We start from the raw sequence: 18,585 nt of genomic DNA on the forward strand, positions 1-18,585 counted from the left end.
CAAGGCTTTTTAGGAGAACTCAGAAGCTGTGTAACTTTCATGCTTACTTTGTTTCTCTATAGCCCAGTTTGTTTTTTAAACAAAAAGGTTTGCTTTTTGTTTGTTTGTTTTGTGTGTGTTTGTGTGTGTGTGTGCTTTCCATATGGAAACAAGATAACAACGCCTGCTTCACCTAAACCCCTGGATATTGTAAGATTTTTATGTAAATTTATGTAGATTTAGATGCAAAACTCAAAGGCCAGTAAAAAGAAGTAAGAAGATGAAATAAGAAATTTGTCTGTTACAGAAAGCTGTAATCAAATTATAAGGCAATTATGCAATCATGCATGTTGCATGCTCAGGAAAATTGCAGAAACTTGGTTGTGTAGAAGGAGAATCTGAGTTTTCTATCATTGTCAAAGATGTTTTGTAGACTCTTGGCCTCAAGGTTTGATGCTGATTATGAGTTTTTAGATTTTTCTTGCCAAAAGACCATTCAAGGAAGTTGGCTTGAAATTTAATTCTTTCTAATTGATCTTGTTTGCCAAAAGGCATTGAAAAATATTGAAATTATATTCTCATAAGGGGAAATAATGTCCCTGAACTTAAAAACACACAAACATTCAAAAACACACATAGAATTAAAACATATACTAACAAAACATTATTTATTGAAATAAATAAGATTATTATTAACTGGATATACTAAGATTAAGAAAAGAAGGTTATTGGGGCCAGAGTGATAGTACAGCAGGTAAAGCAAATCTTGCATTTGGCCTACTGGGGTTTGATTCTTGGTACCTGACCCATATAGACTCCCAAGTCCACTAAGAGTGACCCTAAGCACAGAGCCAAGAGTAAGTCCTGAGCACTGCCAGGTGTGGCTAGAAAAAAAAAGTGCTGCACGGTTGGATTCCCAGGGAGTAGACTCAGGGGAAAATTCACTTTCAAGAATATTCTGGCATGCTCAGAGGCAGATGAACTGTGATGAACTAGTAGCACAATCCTCAGAAGAGCTCCTCTGCCTCTAAATTAGTGAACCAAAATTAAACTCTGAGAATGCTGTGTGTAACCCAAGAGGCAACCAAAAAATGCATATTTATTTTAATGGGCTTATTATAATTTCACACATCCTGAAGTAACAAATAAACGCACAGAACATCAGAGATGAGTATCTCAGGCAAGGAGATACAAACCAAGAAATAGTTTATAGTTATGGTCTATCTGTTGTTATTGGGGCTGGAGTGAGAAAGGAGAGCTCAAAAGGCTAGAATGAATGCCTGGCATGCACAGGGCCCAGGGTTTGAGCTCAGCACCACATGGCTTCCCCAGCTCTGCCTTGTTTGATGGCGGACACTGCTAGGGATCAACTTCTAGGGAGGCCCAGAAACAAAAGCAAACAAGGTATACCCTTCAAATAGATGCTTGACCTGATCTCAGTTTTTACACTCTACCTATATTACAGTGGTCCCAACAAGGGAACAGAGCGCAGAGATTATGGGGTTTTCACAAATTATGGAGAAATGAACTTATTTCTACTCAATGACTGACTAAAAAGACCTCTACAAAATTCACAACCCCTCAGCCCTGTGCCTATATTTTTGTTCCACAGTTTCTATATCTTTGTGGTCAGCTAATGAAGCCTACTTGTGACTCCTGGTCCTTTCTGTGACTCCTCTTTCTTCTCTTTCTTTCCCAATGACTCCTATTCTCTTTCTGGGTCCTTGCTGTGACTCCTCTTCCAGCCATCCTACTTCCTTTTCACTACAGATATATGTGTGTGTGTGTGTATGTACATACATATATACTCACAAACATTGATATGTGTGTATATATACATTGTAATGACACTGTTGTTAATAACACTGTTCTCCCATTATTCATCGATTTGCTCGAGCAGGCCCAGTAACGTCTCCATTATGAGACTTCTTGTTACTGTGTTTGGCATATTGAATACTCTCTGTAGCTTGCCAGGCTGTCCGAGAGGGGCGGAGGAATTGAACCTGGCTCGGCCGGGCTGGCTGCGCACAAGGCAAACGCCCTACCACTGTGCTATATTGTATACTAGTATATATTATATATATTATTTATATATAAATATTATTTATAATTTTACATAAAAATTTTTGTTTATATTAATATGTAAATATGTTTGTGTATTTATATATTGCTCGAAAAGGCCCTCCCGTTGATCATCGATTTGCTCGAGTGGGCCCAGTAATGTCTCCATTGGAGACTTTGTTGTTACTGTGTTTGGCATATCGAATACATCACGGGGAGCTTGTCAGGCTCTGTCGTGCGGGCAAGATACTCTCGGTAGCTTGCCGGGCTCTCCGAGAGGGATGGAGGAATTGAACTCGGGTCGGCCATGTCAGCTGCATGCAAGGCAAACACCCTACCTCATAAAATATAATATACATTACAATGTATACAATATGTCTATTTATATATATATATTACAATGTATACTAGTCCTGGCAGGCCTTATGAAGGTGTGAGTTTGTCTGAAATCTACTCACAATGCACATTTCTGGTTGTGTGGTCTGATTCCTTTATGCCCATGGTCAGGCAATAGTTCTTTACCAGGGTCCAGTAGCACAACGGGAAGCATTTTTCAGAAAGTCAATATTCCTTAATATGAATGGCAGATTTTATCACAAAAACTAGAACTGTGCTTTCTAAGGAAAGAATATCTGGTATCAGGGATGCATTTAGCAGCTTTAGGGTCCCCTCTTGACACTGTTGAGAAAAACAGAAAGACAAATTTCACTTCTTGCTATCTTATTGATCTCATTAGGTGGAGAGATAGGTATTAAGGACTCTCACTGGAACAGCTAAACCTCTACAAGGTTTATAGAAGTTTGGACTAAGAGGAACAGGGGAAACAGATTTCAATGACCTTTATCTTTGAATTATTCTGATAATGACATAATGAAAATCTTTATCAGAGCTCTTTAAGATTCATAGCATAAAATTGTAGAGAATATCTATTCTAACTTTAAAACCTGGAGCAAACCAAAGCACACAAATCAATCAAGTGGTTTTCTTCAATATAAGAAACTGTGAGGGGCAGTGAGGACAGTGGGTAGGGCATTTGCCTTGCAAGCTTCCATTATGGATTAGCTCTCTGTGCCCTCATTTGGTCCCCAGAGTCCCACCAGGAGTGATTCCTGAGTGCAGTGTCAGGAGTAAGCCCTTAGCACCTCCAGGTGTGGCCCCAAAGCCAAAAGGCAGGGAGGGGAATGGAAGGGAGGGGAGGAGAGGGGAAAGAGGACAGGAAGATAGAGGAAGGGTGGGGAAGGAGAGGAGAGGGAAAAAGAAAAGAAAATGTAAAAGATAATGAAAATCATTCAAAATCATCATTTGGGCAGATAATCTCCTTGACTTATTTTTCTCCAGGGTAGAAAAGAGACACATTTTTTTTTCATGGAGGTACACTCACTGAAAAAAAAAAAGTGCATAAAATAACAGAAGCCTAAATGACTACATGGAGGAAAAGTGGAGCATTATTGAAACAGGAATTACATACAGTATTTTATTGTAGAACCCAAGATGAGAGAGCAAAACTTTGAAGGGGAAGGGATTTTCCCATTCTTAAAGAAACATGTATGTTATTAGAGAAGCCTGAGCCCTGCAGACTTGAGTTCAGTGTAGCAAAAGGCTCGGCGAAAGATGAAATCATCTGAATTATATTATAAGCAGTCAGGCCAGTTGAAAAGGGACATTGAGTTTGCAATGTGGTAGATATTAGCAAACACTTAAGAGAAACCACAAAAAAAAAAAAAAAAAGCCCTCATGCATTGGCCTGGCGTAAGCCTTCGACATCTGTGCAGGCCGTTCAGAGTCTACACTGCTAAGAATATAAGTCAGTTTGTTGGTCATTCCTCTGAACTTGAAGCCAGATGAGCAGATCCAAGCCATTTTATGGTACAATCATTCAAATCATTCCAGTATGTTACAAGATTTTTTGCCTTTGCCTTGAGCTTCAAAAAGAATTAGGCGGCATTTGTAACACTTCACACATTCCAAGAAAATGATTGGATTCAATTGTGAAAGTTTTCAAGTTTTGATGAATTTTTAATGTATAATTTATGTTGAACATTCAACTTAAAATACTTGGCTATGGAGTCTTGGTGGTAAGTCAAGACAGTTACTGCTATATTTTTTTATAGTGAATCTATGGTTATTGCTATTATTTAACAAATTACTTATTTTTCAAGTGGCAAAAATCCTTTGATACTCTTATTATTGGCCTCTCCTAGAAGGATTGAGAGTGAAGTTATCAATCAACTTTAAGATGAGGAGAAGGGCATACAGAGGCAACCACCAAAAAAGAGGAATTGTATGACACTGAAATCTTGAACAAATGATTTTAATATATCTGTATTTTTTCGTTTATGAAGCTGAATGACTAAAGTGTTGTTTCACCACTACCATCATATACATGTTCATATTTTTCTGTGCCATATTTCAGAATACATCGTCTTTATTTCATTATTTTCATATTTAATGCCTTTGAGGTAGGCAGTGCAGGAGTAGAATAGCATCCTTTCATTGCAGAATTAGTCTCATTCTCAGAAGCAAATCATTGTATTTAATGTGTGTCTAATGGCCCAAGTGGTTCCCCGTTAGGTTAGAGTTTCTCTACTGTTCCGCCTATTACTTTGTTGCTGGTTGGGAGGGAGTGGGAGAGAGGATGGGAAAAAGGATTTGGCAAATATTTTAAGTTGATTCACAAAATGTCTTTTATATTTATTTTAAAATTCTGAGATGTTAGTCTAATTTTTCTTCTTCTGGGTTAGAATAGAAACAACTAGAATGTATGGATATATTACTATGTACCAGAAAATAAACATAATCGCTTTTTTGCATTATCCTTATGTCTTGATGTCCACAACAACCCCATGAAACTTGGAATTATAGCAATCCAGTAACAATCTTTGGCATATATTCTAAAGTATTTATGTAATCCAAAGCTTGAAGTCTTGTAATCTAATCTAATTCACTCCAACTATTCTAGAATAAGAGCTCAAAAGAATAATTTCTACACTATGCTTTTGAACATAGTAAAATACATGTTCTAAGTGTCAACACATTAGGCTTCAAGGATGTACCCAATATCTGAATTAACTCTCAAGACATGGCTTTTCTTTGGAGGTGAATATTGATTTTTAATGGCAAAGAAATATAAAGGTAGCCTTCCTCATTTGGAGTTAACTGAAACAGAGGTTGTTGAATCCTTTTCAAGCAGCTGTAACTATTAGATTATTAGTTGGATCCGCAGACATTTCAGGGGAATTGGTGTTTCCTGCTCCCAGTGAATCAGCAGCAAAATCTCTGCTCTTCTCCACTCACATTTGAGTGTTTTAGCATGTTGTGTTCCTTATGGGCTTTGGTGAGAAACTGGCTGATTCACACTTTCAAGCTTATATTTTGTGATAAAACACCAATTAACTGTGGATATCTACTAACTGGACTCACTTTAAAGCCCAGAACATATAGGGACCTAGGAATTACTTCATCCCCCATTTGATACTCAGGTCAACTTTGAGGACCAAATCATGTCAGAGCCTTGAGGTACCTTTAACATCCTGCTATGTGTCTTCTGACTGGAATCACACAGGAAATTTGCAAAGACTCCCTAGGGAAAATAATAGGCTATTTTTTTGTCACTTTTTCCTTGTTCTGTTTTTGGGCCACACCTGGCAGTGCTCAAGGACTTAATTTTGGCATAATGTTTAGGGCTTAGGGATCAATCTTGGAGGAGCTCAAGGGATCATACATGGTTCCAGGGATTGAAACTGGGTCAGTCATGTGCAAGGCATGTATCTTACCTGCTGTAAGATATAATCTCTCCAGTACTAGAAAGACTTTTTAATGAAATCTCATTTTAAATTGTCTATCACTCTACTCTTTCTAAGTACTTACTTGCTAAACCCAAGAAGACATACAGGTCTGGGAACTCATCCTTGTTCTTCATTTTTTTAAATTTTTTATTTTATTTATTGAATCACTGTGAGAGCAGTTACAAAGCTTTCAGGTTTAAGTCTAGGCCATACAATGAAACACCTGTACCTTCACTAGTGCCCAATCTCCACCACCAAAAACCCCAGTATATCCCCATCTCACACCTCCCCCTACCTGTGGGGCAGATGACCTCCACATTACTCTCGCTCTACTTTGATCACATTCAATATTTTGAAACCAGACCGACCATTATTATTTGGGATTTTACCCCAACACTCAGTTCTGCCGAAAAAGCAACAGTAGACAATTTGTTTTCTATTTCTGATTTAGAATAACATATGATGTCACGTGGCTGCAGTAGTGGCCACACAATTTTGAAATAATGAAATTTTAACACTTAAATCTGGAGGGATTTCTGCTAAAACCTGCTAGGTTCCGAGATTTGTTCCTGAGTCTCTGGGATCATAGCCATTAAGCAGCTTTGATCAGGAGCCAGAAAGGCCGTTCATGGCCGGTGACTCGCGGTCTTGTTGGGACAGGGAGGAAAGGGCCAGCTCCACCCCCATCCTGTGAAGCTTCATGTGTCTCTTCACTGAGAATATCCAATGGCCTCTGGAAGATGGCGGCCACCGAGCCACGTAGTGGGTACAGGCGGAGGGACAGCACCCTTCTCCCCCATGGGGTGGCCCAGCAACAGTAACCTACTGTGGGGTCCAGACACATTTCTACCAAAAGCCTCTGGGTTTTGAGATTTGTTTATGAGTCTCTTGGATCATGGTCGTTAAGCAGCTTGATCAGGATCCAGAGAGGCCGTTCATGGGCAGTGACTCAGGGTCTCGTTGGTATGGGGAGGAAAAGGCTAGCTCCACCCCCATCCCGTGAGGTCCCAAGTGTCTCGTCACTGCGGGCCCAAACCTGACTGTACAGTGGCCTCTGGAGGATGACGGCTACTGGGCTGTCAAGGGGAACAGACCAAGGCATGAAACCTATTCCCACTTGGGGTGGCCCAGTGCCAATGACCTACTGCAGGGACGGGACACATTTTACTGCAGGGATCAGACGCATTTCTGCCAAAAGCCATTGGGTTTCAAAATATGTTACTGAGTCTCTGGGATCATGGATGTTAGGAAGTCTGATCAGGAACCAGAGAGGCCATGCCTCCAATTATATAGCCGAGCCCAAGGTGGTTTGTGGGTGTGTCTCCCACATACCAAACTTTTGGCCGTTTACTTTCTTGATAAACTTTGCCCCAAGTTTGGGGTCTGGCCAAAGGCACAGCAGCAATTTGGGGGTATCTGGAAGTCTGAAGGTGCCATCAGGCTGCTTATGCACTCGCCTCACAGGTACAGATTGACCTGCTGGCAGCACCATACCCCATATGTTCTTCATTTTTATAATTAGCTTTTGCTGAGCTTACAAAGTAAAGTCATATCTCAACTCCATTTGAAATCTTTCTTCAGTGCATATGCCAGTGATCTGAGATCTTTCTTACAGCTACTAAACCAAAGATTAATTTGATAATATAGAGTTCAAGGGCTGGAGAGATAGCACAGCAGGTAGAGTATTTGCCTTGCATGCAGCTTACCCAGGTTCAATTCCTCCAACCCTCTTGGAGAGCCCAGCAAGCTACAGAGAGTATCCTGCCTGCACAGCAGAGGCTGGCAAGCTCCCTGTGGCGTATTTGTATGCCAAAAAACAGTAACAACAAGTCTCACAATAGAGACATTACTGGTGCCTGCTCAAGCAAACCGATGAACAATGGGAGGACAGTGCTACAGTGCTACAGAGTTCAAGAAGAGAATGTAGGACATAATTTTCTCAGATGCCTTTTACTTCCATGTAAAAATGAAAGAAATGAATGTGGTAAAAGTCATCTCCTAAGTGTCACACCACAGGGGACAGCAGGATTTTGTGGATTTTGAAAAACGCTGGCCTGGGGTTGAGAGAGCATATAGAGACTAGGGCAAAAGCTTTGCATGCACCCAATCTTATTTCCAACTCCAGTACCACATGGTTCCCCATGTGTCACCTCATGTCTCCCTGCTTCTGAGCATGGCCCAGGTGGTTCAAGAAACCCCCAACACTTACAGGTTCCTTGTTTTACTGGGCGCTAGAGCTTTTCCATGGAGTTGCGTGCCTGGTTGACAGACAACCACTGGGGATGATCCCCAGGCCTTGTGAGCACCATTCAGTAGCCCCCACACAGAAAAAAAGATACGGCACTGGTCTACTGGCTGCAATATCTATTTCCTTCCTGCCCCCCACTCCCACCACCATATTGCTAGATCAAAGCCAGCAAGTATTTGGCACTCAGTCATCTAAAGTTTTCTGGGTTTGTCTTTCTCAACTTATTTGCCCATTAAGACATGGAAGAGGTCACAAAGAAGTCAAACACTCTGGTAGAATTAAGCTATAACTTCCTTTAATACAGTCAGTGTATAGCTTTCTTTCCAAACCAAGACTTCTTTTAGAAGTGTAAAAGATTGGGTTACAAAGGGTCCTGTTACATAAGCTCTAAGCATTCACTGAAAGGGAGTTTAATAGCTAGCTCAGAGTCAGTTATGCTATGGCAATTGTCCTCCCATTCTGTGCTCTCTGACCTTTCTCCAACCTCATGTGGTTTGTAAGCAAATTACACCTTCAGTTAATGTCATTACTCTGAGCAGGTAGGTAGATGGAAGTTATTTGAAATTTAATTCCCTGTTTTTTTTTTCCTTTTTGAGAAGAATTCATAGAGCTGTGTCACTCACTCTCCTTTCTCCAGATTACATTCTTTCAGGAAAGTCTGAAAAAACTTAGTAAGGAGATAGGGATCTTAAAAGTCAAACTTGGTGCTAGAGAAATAGTTGTGTGGGTGGGCCACTTGCCTTACATGTGGTTGATCCACTTTTTATTGTTGGTACGCATATGGCCTATGCCCTGCCAGGAATGATCCTTGAGATCAGAGCTAGGAGTAAGCCCTGAGCACAGCTGGATATGGCCCAAAACAAACCAAAATACTCAAGCTAAAATTAAATTCTGAACCAGGAAAAACATAACAACCAACACCTTCTTCAGTGACTTTGATCATGCATCATATGATTTTTAAATGATAGGAAGAAAGAAGAATCTGAAGTCTGAGTTTCTACAATTTTTCTATGATTTCTCTGTGTATGTTTATGTATTTCTCCTCGCTTCTTTAGATTTCTACTTTTATTGTCCATAAAATTATGTTAATATTTGTATTTTTATAAATTTGTTGAGAATTAAAAATTTAATGTATGAAGCAACAATATAAATTAATTTTATGGCTTATTTTAGCTTTTGTACAGGATAAACAATAACTAATATCTAAAATGGCTGGGGATATATCAGTGAGATGTGATTCTCTAGTGAAATTCTCATTTATTCAACAAAACTTCCTTTGAGAACACATTTGGCTCCAGTCTATATTAGCCAGGTGATAGGGTAGTTTCACAACCAGGAAACAGCATAACCTTTCTTTCTCTCCAACTCAAGCAATATAATTTTTGGAAAAGTTAGTTGTTTAGCAGATCAAGCTCAAGTTTTCATTTCCCAATGGAGAGACATTGAAAGAATGGTAAGAATAGGAGAAACAATCTAGCATGCATAGCTAGATTTTCATGTGAATTCTGTGAATGCATATTCAAGCATATGGCAGTCAAACAAAATCAACCCAAATAAAAGTAAAGCATGATTTTTCAGGTATGTTTGAGTTGTAGTTTGAGAAATTTACCAAGCCACCAAACTTTTATTTCAAATTTGTGATAAGTGACATTTATCAAGAACTTATTATCTACTATGTAAATTAAGCACTTTATTTTACTATATTTTCACGTAGGGAATAACAAAGGAAGGAGAAAGAAGGAAGCAAGGAAGGAAGGATGGAAGGAAGGAAGGAAGGAAGGAAGGAAGGAAGGAAGGAAGGAGGGAGGGAGGGAGAGAATGAAGGAAGGTAATTTTACAAGTCTTTAAGATTGTAGTAATATTTATTACATATTTAAACAGCAAAATTTACATCCAATAATGGGGCATATGAAATTGGCCTAATTCTTATCTTTTGTAAACAGTGAAGTCAAAATATATATTGGGTATTTGGGCTTCAGAGAAACTTTTTTTTAACTAGTAAGATCTGCTGCCTATAATGTTCAAGATAATAAGAAATAAGATAACAGAAAATTTAGAAAGTCTGGTACATCTCAATGAACTTAACCATACAGAATTTTTTTATTATGGTAATTTCTAGACCAATAATTTCGGGAATATGAACTATTTCATGAATATAAGAATTTACTGAGGGATGGAGAGATAGTACAAGAAGTAGGGAGTTTGTCTTGTAAGTGTCAACCTTGGCTAGATCTCTGACTACACATGGTCCCCTGGGTGCCACTGGAGTAATGCCTAAGTACAAAACCATGAGTAATTAATCCCCAAGCACAGTCAGAAGTAAATCCTGAGTACATCTGGGTGTCACCCAACCCCAAGTACTCCTGAAATTCTCTGCCATAGGAAACCTTAGGATGATTTCAAAGAAACTGAGCATCTTTTCTGTCAAAGGTTGAGAATTTCAAACTTAGTTTACCTGTCTATTATTCTATCAAAGGAGCTAGCATATAATATTATTTTAAAATGGAAGAAAGGAAGAAAGGAAGGAAAGAAGAATTACTATATCTCAGAAAAAAGATAGAATTGATTTATATTCAAAATATCAATAAAATAGCAATATCAATAATAATTGACATATTTTAATATTTGTATTTTATTTAAAGTATCTAATTTACTGCTAAATATTAAAGATATGAGAAAGGGGATCTTCCAGTTATGTTAAGTCACCTTGAATTTGACATAAGAGGAATTACTCTCTCTTAAATGGTTGAACATTATCATAAATAATCATCTGCTAAGGGAAATCCAAAGTAGAGTTAGAAATCAGAGCACGGACACCATGATAGTGACAGTGATTGAGCGGAACTCTATTGCAATGGCTCTGCATGATCTGTGAAAGGAAACAAATTACAGTATCAGGTTGGACACGGGCAAAATAGAGGAATATGGAGAATCGATTCTCAACTCTTCCCATGATTACAACACTATATTTGGTTTAAAGTACATGGAAACTAGTCCAAAATATAGAAGAGCAGAGCTTCCATAGCAAAGAACAAAAGATGGCACCTCGGCTGTAAGGAGATGAAAGGATACCCAACTGGTTAGCAAACAAATGCCAAGGAGGAAACCTAACTGTAAGGTTAAAACAGGGATGAAGTTCCTAATGAACAACATTAAACTTTTGGTAGGGGAGGGAAATTGTGTTGAGTGACTGGCATCCCAATTCCACAATCCTCTGCTGAAAGCACAGAAACAGGAGTCATGAAACTATGGGGTAAAATCTAAGTTAGAGTTGCTCTCAGGTGCCATTTTTGGACACATCTCATAACCTTGCTGACGGCAGTGATGGTGAATGCCACATTAGAACCTACTCTCCAGTCTAATACACAAGTTGAGGACAAATTCCTGCCAATCATGTGAGAGAGCCGGAGAGACAGAAATAAAGACAAAGGAAAAGATAACTGGGCTAGCAGAAATCAGAGAGAACTATCAAGAGTACCTAAACTGACAATGAGATCTGTCCTCTGCCACTTCCTCTTTACTGTTAGAACATATATGACTTCCTTATGGTTAGGAAATACCCACCAAAAAACACCAAAAACATTCTAGGTGAACTAGGAAGCCTCACTGCTTGCTGTACTTCTGAGAGCTCACATTCAGCAAGGTTAGCAAGACAATAAGGTCTGACCGAATGTTCCATCATCAATTGGGACCATGGCTCCATATTCCTTGTCTGATATGGGTTCCACATAAGCTTCCTAGGACTACACAACTGTAATGCCATAGCACTCATGAACCCAAAGTCAGTCATTGCCTCAAGGCCCTTTAAGTTGGTCCGACAGCCAGTGTTAGGATTTCATGACCACAGTTAGCAAGTTGTTGACCAGGTTTTCTCACCTACCAGTGCCAGACACTTGAGATGAAATGGGAAATTCTTACTTGCCATCTGGGTCTACTTGATACTAGAATCACAGTAAGATCCAAGCACTCATAATTGTGCGTAGGATGACATTGCTTTGTCCTTTCTCCACGAGGAACTCAGGTTTATCACAGTGCTCCTGAGGCACTTCCATTCCATTGTGTTTATCTGTAAATTCTTCCCTATGCTCTCCTCCCCAACCAGTTAATCAGCTTTCCCTCTAATAAGACTCCATTAATTTGTAAGGTTAGATTCCTCAGAAATCTATGATTTTATATATATGAGTGAAATATTGCCTTTCTCCTCTCCTTATGCCTTATGAACAGTTTACTTTAAAGCAATGCCCCTTTTTGTATAGATACAGGAAGACCGTTAACATTATGCTTTGTAATTTAGGATTTGATTGGCTTGAATATTATTCACTCCTGGGCATCTGCTTTCTCGACTTAAGCCTCAGTTGCCCTTAATTCCTAATACCCCAAAAGCAGGGTCCCGACGAGGAACTGAATGGACCCAGGGCAAGCTGTGAGCTACCCTGCATCGAAGTGGGCCAGGCCAAAGTGCCATGATTCTTAACTATAAGTTAAGAGCTTGATCATAGACAAATGCTGTCAAGATCCAAAAGTAACAATGAGACTAGGATCCTGCTAGGGGTGGGAAAGACTATCTGGCCTGAGCACTGTAGTCTGAGATCGAGATAGCCCTAGGAGAGCAATTCTATAAGCTTAAAGTATTTCTTACTGTATCCATACAAAATGACTTAGATTATATATGCTTATATGTTGATCAGATAAGGAGAGAAGAGAAACACGCCCAGGGAATTCTGTTCTAGTGTGAGTTGATCTGCTATATAAGAGTCTGTCCTAGAAGCAGTTTTCCCATGTGTCCTGACTAGCTTGGATGAGACTGAGCATTTCTCCCCTTCATCTGCCCTCGGTAAGTAAGAGGCAGCTTCCCTTATCTCACAGAAACCTTACTGTAAGAGGCAGGCAAGTCTTTGAGATGTAGATTCCAAGCTCTAGCAGGCTGGTCTTCGATATGCTAATCCAAGTGCTTGTAGTTTGTGAAAGGTGAGGCCAAGATTACTGGCCTGCAGATTTATAGAAACAATGTTTATTCTGCCATCTCATTGTCCTTTCTGTAACTCTTTTTGATGACATCACTATATTGCACCCTTTAGAGGTACCATGATCTATATAAGGGAGATTTCAGGGCTCTCTGGGGAATATGTGCATTAGAGAACCTGGGAAGATGGGGCTGAGGACAGAAGCTGAGAGAATAAGGGAGCACATGCTTGAGAGATCCTGGGGCCTCCATGACATACACTTCTTCCATGTAATAAACTGCTGCTAAGACAAACCAGCCTGGCCCTCATTTCCTTTCTTCGCCTGACCATCACCATCAACCTCCCTGGAGTGGGGAAACGGTCTGAGACGACCGAACTCAGGGGGCGGGAGAGATAGGCCACTGCCATCCCCTTTGCCCGTCTTTTTGTGTGAGTTTACACAATTGTGGGTTCCCTGTTCAGTCCCCAGGCGTCCTCAACCTCAGTGCCAGAGCCACTGCAGGGCACTAGCACCAGCAAAGCTATAGTAATAAGAAAAAGGTGGTATTGAAATAAAAATAGACACAGATCAATAGAATACAACTGAGAGCAGATTGCAATGTCCATATATATAGACAGTTAACTTTTGGCAAAGGAACTAATGCCATAAAACTGAGAAAGGAAATTTTTTTCAATTATGTTCAATAATGGTGTTAGATAAATTGCATGGCCACATACAAATGAAGAGAACTGGATCACTATCTCACACCATGAAAAAGAGTTAACTGAAAATCTTTAGAAGACTTGGCTGTTAAATCCCAAGCTATACAATACTTAAAGAATATATAGACAAAATAATCCACTATGTTGGTATTAGTAATTTCTTCAGAGATTCTACTTCAATTACAAGGGAAACAAATGCAAAAATAAAACAATGACAATAAATCTTACTGAAAGATTTCTGCAAAAAAATCATTAAAACAAAATACACTTCACTGAATTGGACAAAATATGCACATATTATACAATGGACTAATATCTAACATGTATAAGGAACTCAGAAAAATCAACAATCCCATTTGAAAATGGAAAGACAAGCTAAAAAGACAACTTAAAAAGAAAAGACAAACAGACAGTCAAGGGACACATGAAAAAAGGAAAAATAAAACAGTACATCAGTACATCATCACTTACTGTCAAGGAAATTCAAATCAAAATGACAATGACATATCACTACTACTTGCGAGAATGGTCTATATCAAAAAAGCCAGAAACAACAACTGCTTGAGGGCACATGTAAGAATAGATATTTATGTACATTGTTACTGGGAATGGCTGGAGCGATAGCACAGCGGGTAGGGCGTTTGCCTTACAAGCGGCCAACATGGCCGACCCGAGTTCGATTCCTCCGCCCCTCTCGGAGAGCCCGGCAAGCTACCGAGAGTATTCGATATGCCAGACACAGTAACAACAAAGTCTCCAATGGAGACGTTACTGGGCCCGCTCGAGCAAATCGACGATCAACGGGAGGGCCTTTACTTTTACTGGTTTATATGGTAAACTGTATGGATATTTTTCAAAGTAATAAAAAAGATATCGACCATTTAATTCAGCAATTCTGCTCCTAGGTTGTTACCCAAAGATATATACCTTTAGACATATACACATATCCATATATATATACATAAGTGTATATGTATCACTTGACTTCCCGTTAATTGTCAATTTGCTCGAGCAGGCGCAGTAACGTCTCCATTTGTCCCTGTCGCGTGCTAGTGTAGTCCAGTGGAGTCTGTTCACTCTAGGAACATGAAGAGCCTCAAACCAATCGTTCATGATCTCGATGAAGAAGTCTGACCATCTGGTAAGTGGGTGGCCACACGGTCTTTTGACATCCCGTGGAATCCAGTCAGTAACAGCTCTAGTCCAGCAGTCGTCTTTAAATCTCATTACGTGACCAGCCCATCTGATTTTTGACAACTTGGCAAACGAGACAGCCTCCCTGATTCTTGATCGTCCACGGATGTCGGAACTCCGGATTCTTTCTCTCATTTGAGTGAAACGTGATATTCCAAGCATAGCTCTTTCAATTCTTCGTTGGGAGACCTGAATAACGTTCTCATCCTGTTTGCGTAGGGCCCAGGTCTCTGAGGCATATGTTAATGCAGGAAGAACAGTGGAATCAAAGAGATGTGCCCCGAGCTGGAGGTTCTTCGTCCTCTTAGCTATTTCTTCGACGTTCTTCAAGGCGTTCCAAGCCGCTCTCTTCCTCCTGCGCAGCTCGGGTGCCAGGTCATTTGTCATGTTGACTTCTCGACCTAGGTACACATAGCTGTTGCATTTGGAGATGATCGTTCCATTGTATATGTATAAAGGCCATATATATATGCGTGTGTATGTATGTATGTATGCATGAACATTATCTTTTTTTTTTATAATTTATTTATTTATTGAATCACTGTGGGAAAAGTTACAGAGCTTTTGGGTTTAGGTCTCAGTCATGTAGATACCAAACACATTTCCCTTTACCAATACTCATTTTTAACCCCGAACCCCAATAGACCCCCACCTCCCACCCCTCCCAATTCTTGTGAGGCAGATGAGTTCTAGTTAATACTCTATCTACTTTGACTAGATAGATTATTTCGATAGAAGATGCACAATTATTGTTTAGAGTTTACGACCCACCCCCCACAATCAGACATGCTGAAACAGCGTTGTGAAATGATTTGCTTTCTACAACTTGGTTTAAGAATAAAATGATGTCGCGCTGCCGCTATTGTGGCCACGCAGTTTTGAATTTCTGCTATTTTACTTATTGACCCTGGAAGAATTTCTATTAAAAGTTAGCTAGTTAAGAGATTGGTTTCTGTGCCCTGGAGTCGTGGCCGTGCCGGAGAGCTGCTCGTGGGGGGCAGCTGGCGACCTCGGTGGGGCGTGGGGGATGGCCCACAAAGCCCCCTTCCCATGAGGTCCCTGCCACTCCCGCCAGCCCCGGCTCAAACCTGCTTTACACAAGGCTCCCGTGCGGCCGCCATCTTTCTTTCCAGAGAGGAGCGGGCGGGCCGGTCAACGCCCTTTCCCCTCCGGGCAGGCTTGGTGGCGCGGTTTAACACAAGTCCATTTGCTTTTCTGCTCCAAGCGGCTGGTTCTCTGTGCTAAGTCCTTGTGCCTCCGGGGCCGTGGCCGTGCTGGAGAGCCACTCGTGGGGGGCAGCTGGCGACCTCGGTGGGGCGTGGGGGACGGCCCACAAAGCCCCCCTTCCCATGAGGTCCCTGCCGCTCCCGCCAGCCCCGGCTCAAACCTGCTTTCCACAAGGCTCCCGTGCGGCCGCCATCTTTCTTTCCAGAGAGGAGCGGGCGGGCTGGTCGCATGAACATTATCTTATGTAACAATAACTATGTTATGAATCTCCTAATATGTATCAATATGTGTCATATACGTGATATATCTTAGACCTCAAATACCTATGAATACCTAAGTTTTTTACACCATTATTTGCTCAGAAGATGTGGTACAAATATACAATGGAATAAAACTCATCTGTAAGGAAAGATAAAATCCTGTCCTTTGTGACAATATGGATAAAACTGGGGAGAATCATACTGAAAAAAATAAGTAAAAAAAAAAAAAAGGACAAATGGCAGATGATCTCACTCATGAGGCATTAAAGAAACAAATCAAAGGAATAGACCAAACCAACTGAAAACCTTGGAGTCTATCCACACAGCTGAGGTTAGTGAAGCAGAGGAAAATGGGAGTTGAGTGGGTAAATGGGAAGAGATGGGAAGATACCTGAGTTTGGGAGGGTTTCATGGGGTAGTAACGTACATTTTCAATATGCTTGAAATGTTTCCCCCCCAAAACACATTGCAAACCCATATAACCTCAATAAAAATTAAAATTTATGTTTAAAATACAGAATAAAAATGAAGTGTCTGGCCTTCTTCATTCATACTTTGGTGAATAAACTAAATGTATAATGCAGCTTTTATTCTTGGCATAGGTGTACATTGTTACATAAAATTGTGCTTTCAACAAAAAATACAAAAGAAGCAGCCATTTCAATATTAACCTCTTACAATTTTTTCAGTTATTTGAAAATGTTTGCCAATAATTTTATTTTTTAGAGTTTTCAAATAATGTATCCTCAGTTTGGGATATAGCAAATTGTTGAAATGAATTGAATTGAAAGAGAAATTCCTGTGGCTTGGAATTATTGCATCCATTTTTCAGCATTTTCCAGTAGTTTAGGGACAAATTTGGCAGACGAATTTCTAAAATAAATCAATGTTCAGAATGTTTCGTCCAACAAGATCCAAGCATTTCCTATCTATGGGTAAAACATGCATCACCAAGTTCTGTTAGCCCTATATTAGCTGAGTTACGTGGATAAATGGTTAGCTCCTCTCTGCTTACTGAGGCTGTAGATGCTAATCCAGGGTTCTTGAAATTAAGGTATATCTATAAAACTTCAATGCAAGTATAATCAACTGATTGACTATTCAAATTGATCATGTTTTTCCTTTAACCTATAAGCTTTTTCATTCTATGCAAAGTAACTTAACACCATTTTGGTGTTCTTTTCTTTTTAACTTCTTTTCTTTTCTTTTTAACTTCTTTTGTTATTTTCTGAGAAAAGACCACCCAAGTGGTACTCAAGGGCTCAGGGGGATTCACTGCATAGGCATGAGGATGGAGCAGTGCTTATCTGGTACTAAAGACTACCCAATCAAAAATCAATGTTCCAGGGAACTCCAGGACTCTACGCCAAAAGGCAAGGAATCTGCTTAAACCTTGTACTATCTCTCTGGCTCATTCATATTTTGAATTTTAAGAGGCATTGCCCTAGTGAAAAAATATAGATTAAAGTCAAATGCCTAGGTTCCAGTGATAGCCCTGTCATAGGCCAGGGAATTCAAATGAGTGCTTTTGCTTCTTTGTGACTTTTTATTTTCCTCATTTATAGAATGAAAATAATTTCCTTGCATGTACATTTTTATTTAAAGAGTGAATAGAACAAAATCAGTGATAATATTTAATTGTCCAATGACGTACAAAGACTACCCCCAAACTAATAAGAGAATGAAATCAGTAATGAACTATTCACACTTTCTCATAATCAAATAATCATAGTTAGCTAAGAACAAGCATGGAATAAAGGAATATGGAATCTGAAAACACTAACTGGATTACATAGTAACTTTCCTAATCTGATTGAAACATGTAAAGGTCTACAAAATGAACAATGCAGTCAAACTTTTGTTTCCTCCACCACTCTAAAAGGAAAGAATATATGTACTTCCCAAGCTAGAAAGTAACTTGTCTTAAACTCAAGATTAATAAATGATAGTCAAAATTTGAACTTAATATTTTAGCCTGCTGAATCAAAGCTCTTAAATTGTCTTGAATGTCATGTATTAACTTTTTGAAATTTAAAATTTGTCTAGCAGTATTTGCTGGAAGTGTATGCACTATTATGCAAGTAATTGAGCTAGAAATGTTACATAGATTAATTATAAATCTTGAGTAGGTTAAATATGTCTTTTTAATGTTGCCCAAACTAAGA

Source organism: Sorex fumeus, unplaced genomic scaffold, assembly GCF_029834395.1.
Source record: "Sorex fumeus unplaced genomic scaffold, SorFum_2.1 ptg000002l, whole genome shotgun sequence".
Taxonomy (NCBI): domain Eukaryota; kingdom Metazoa; phylum Chordata; class Mammalia; order Eulipotyphla; family Soricidae; genus Sorex; species Sorex fumeus.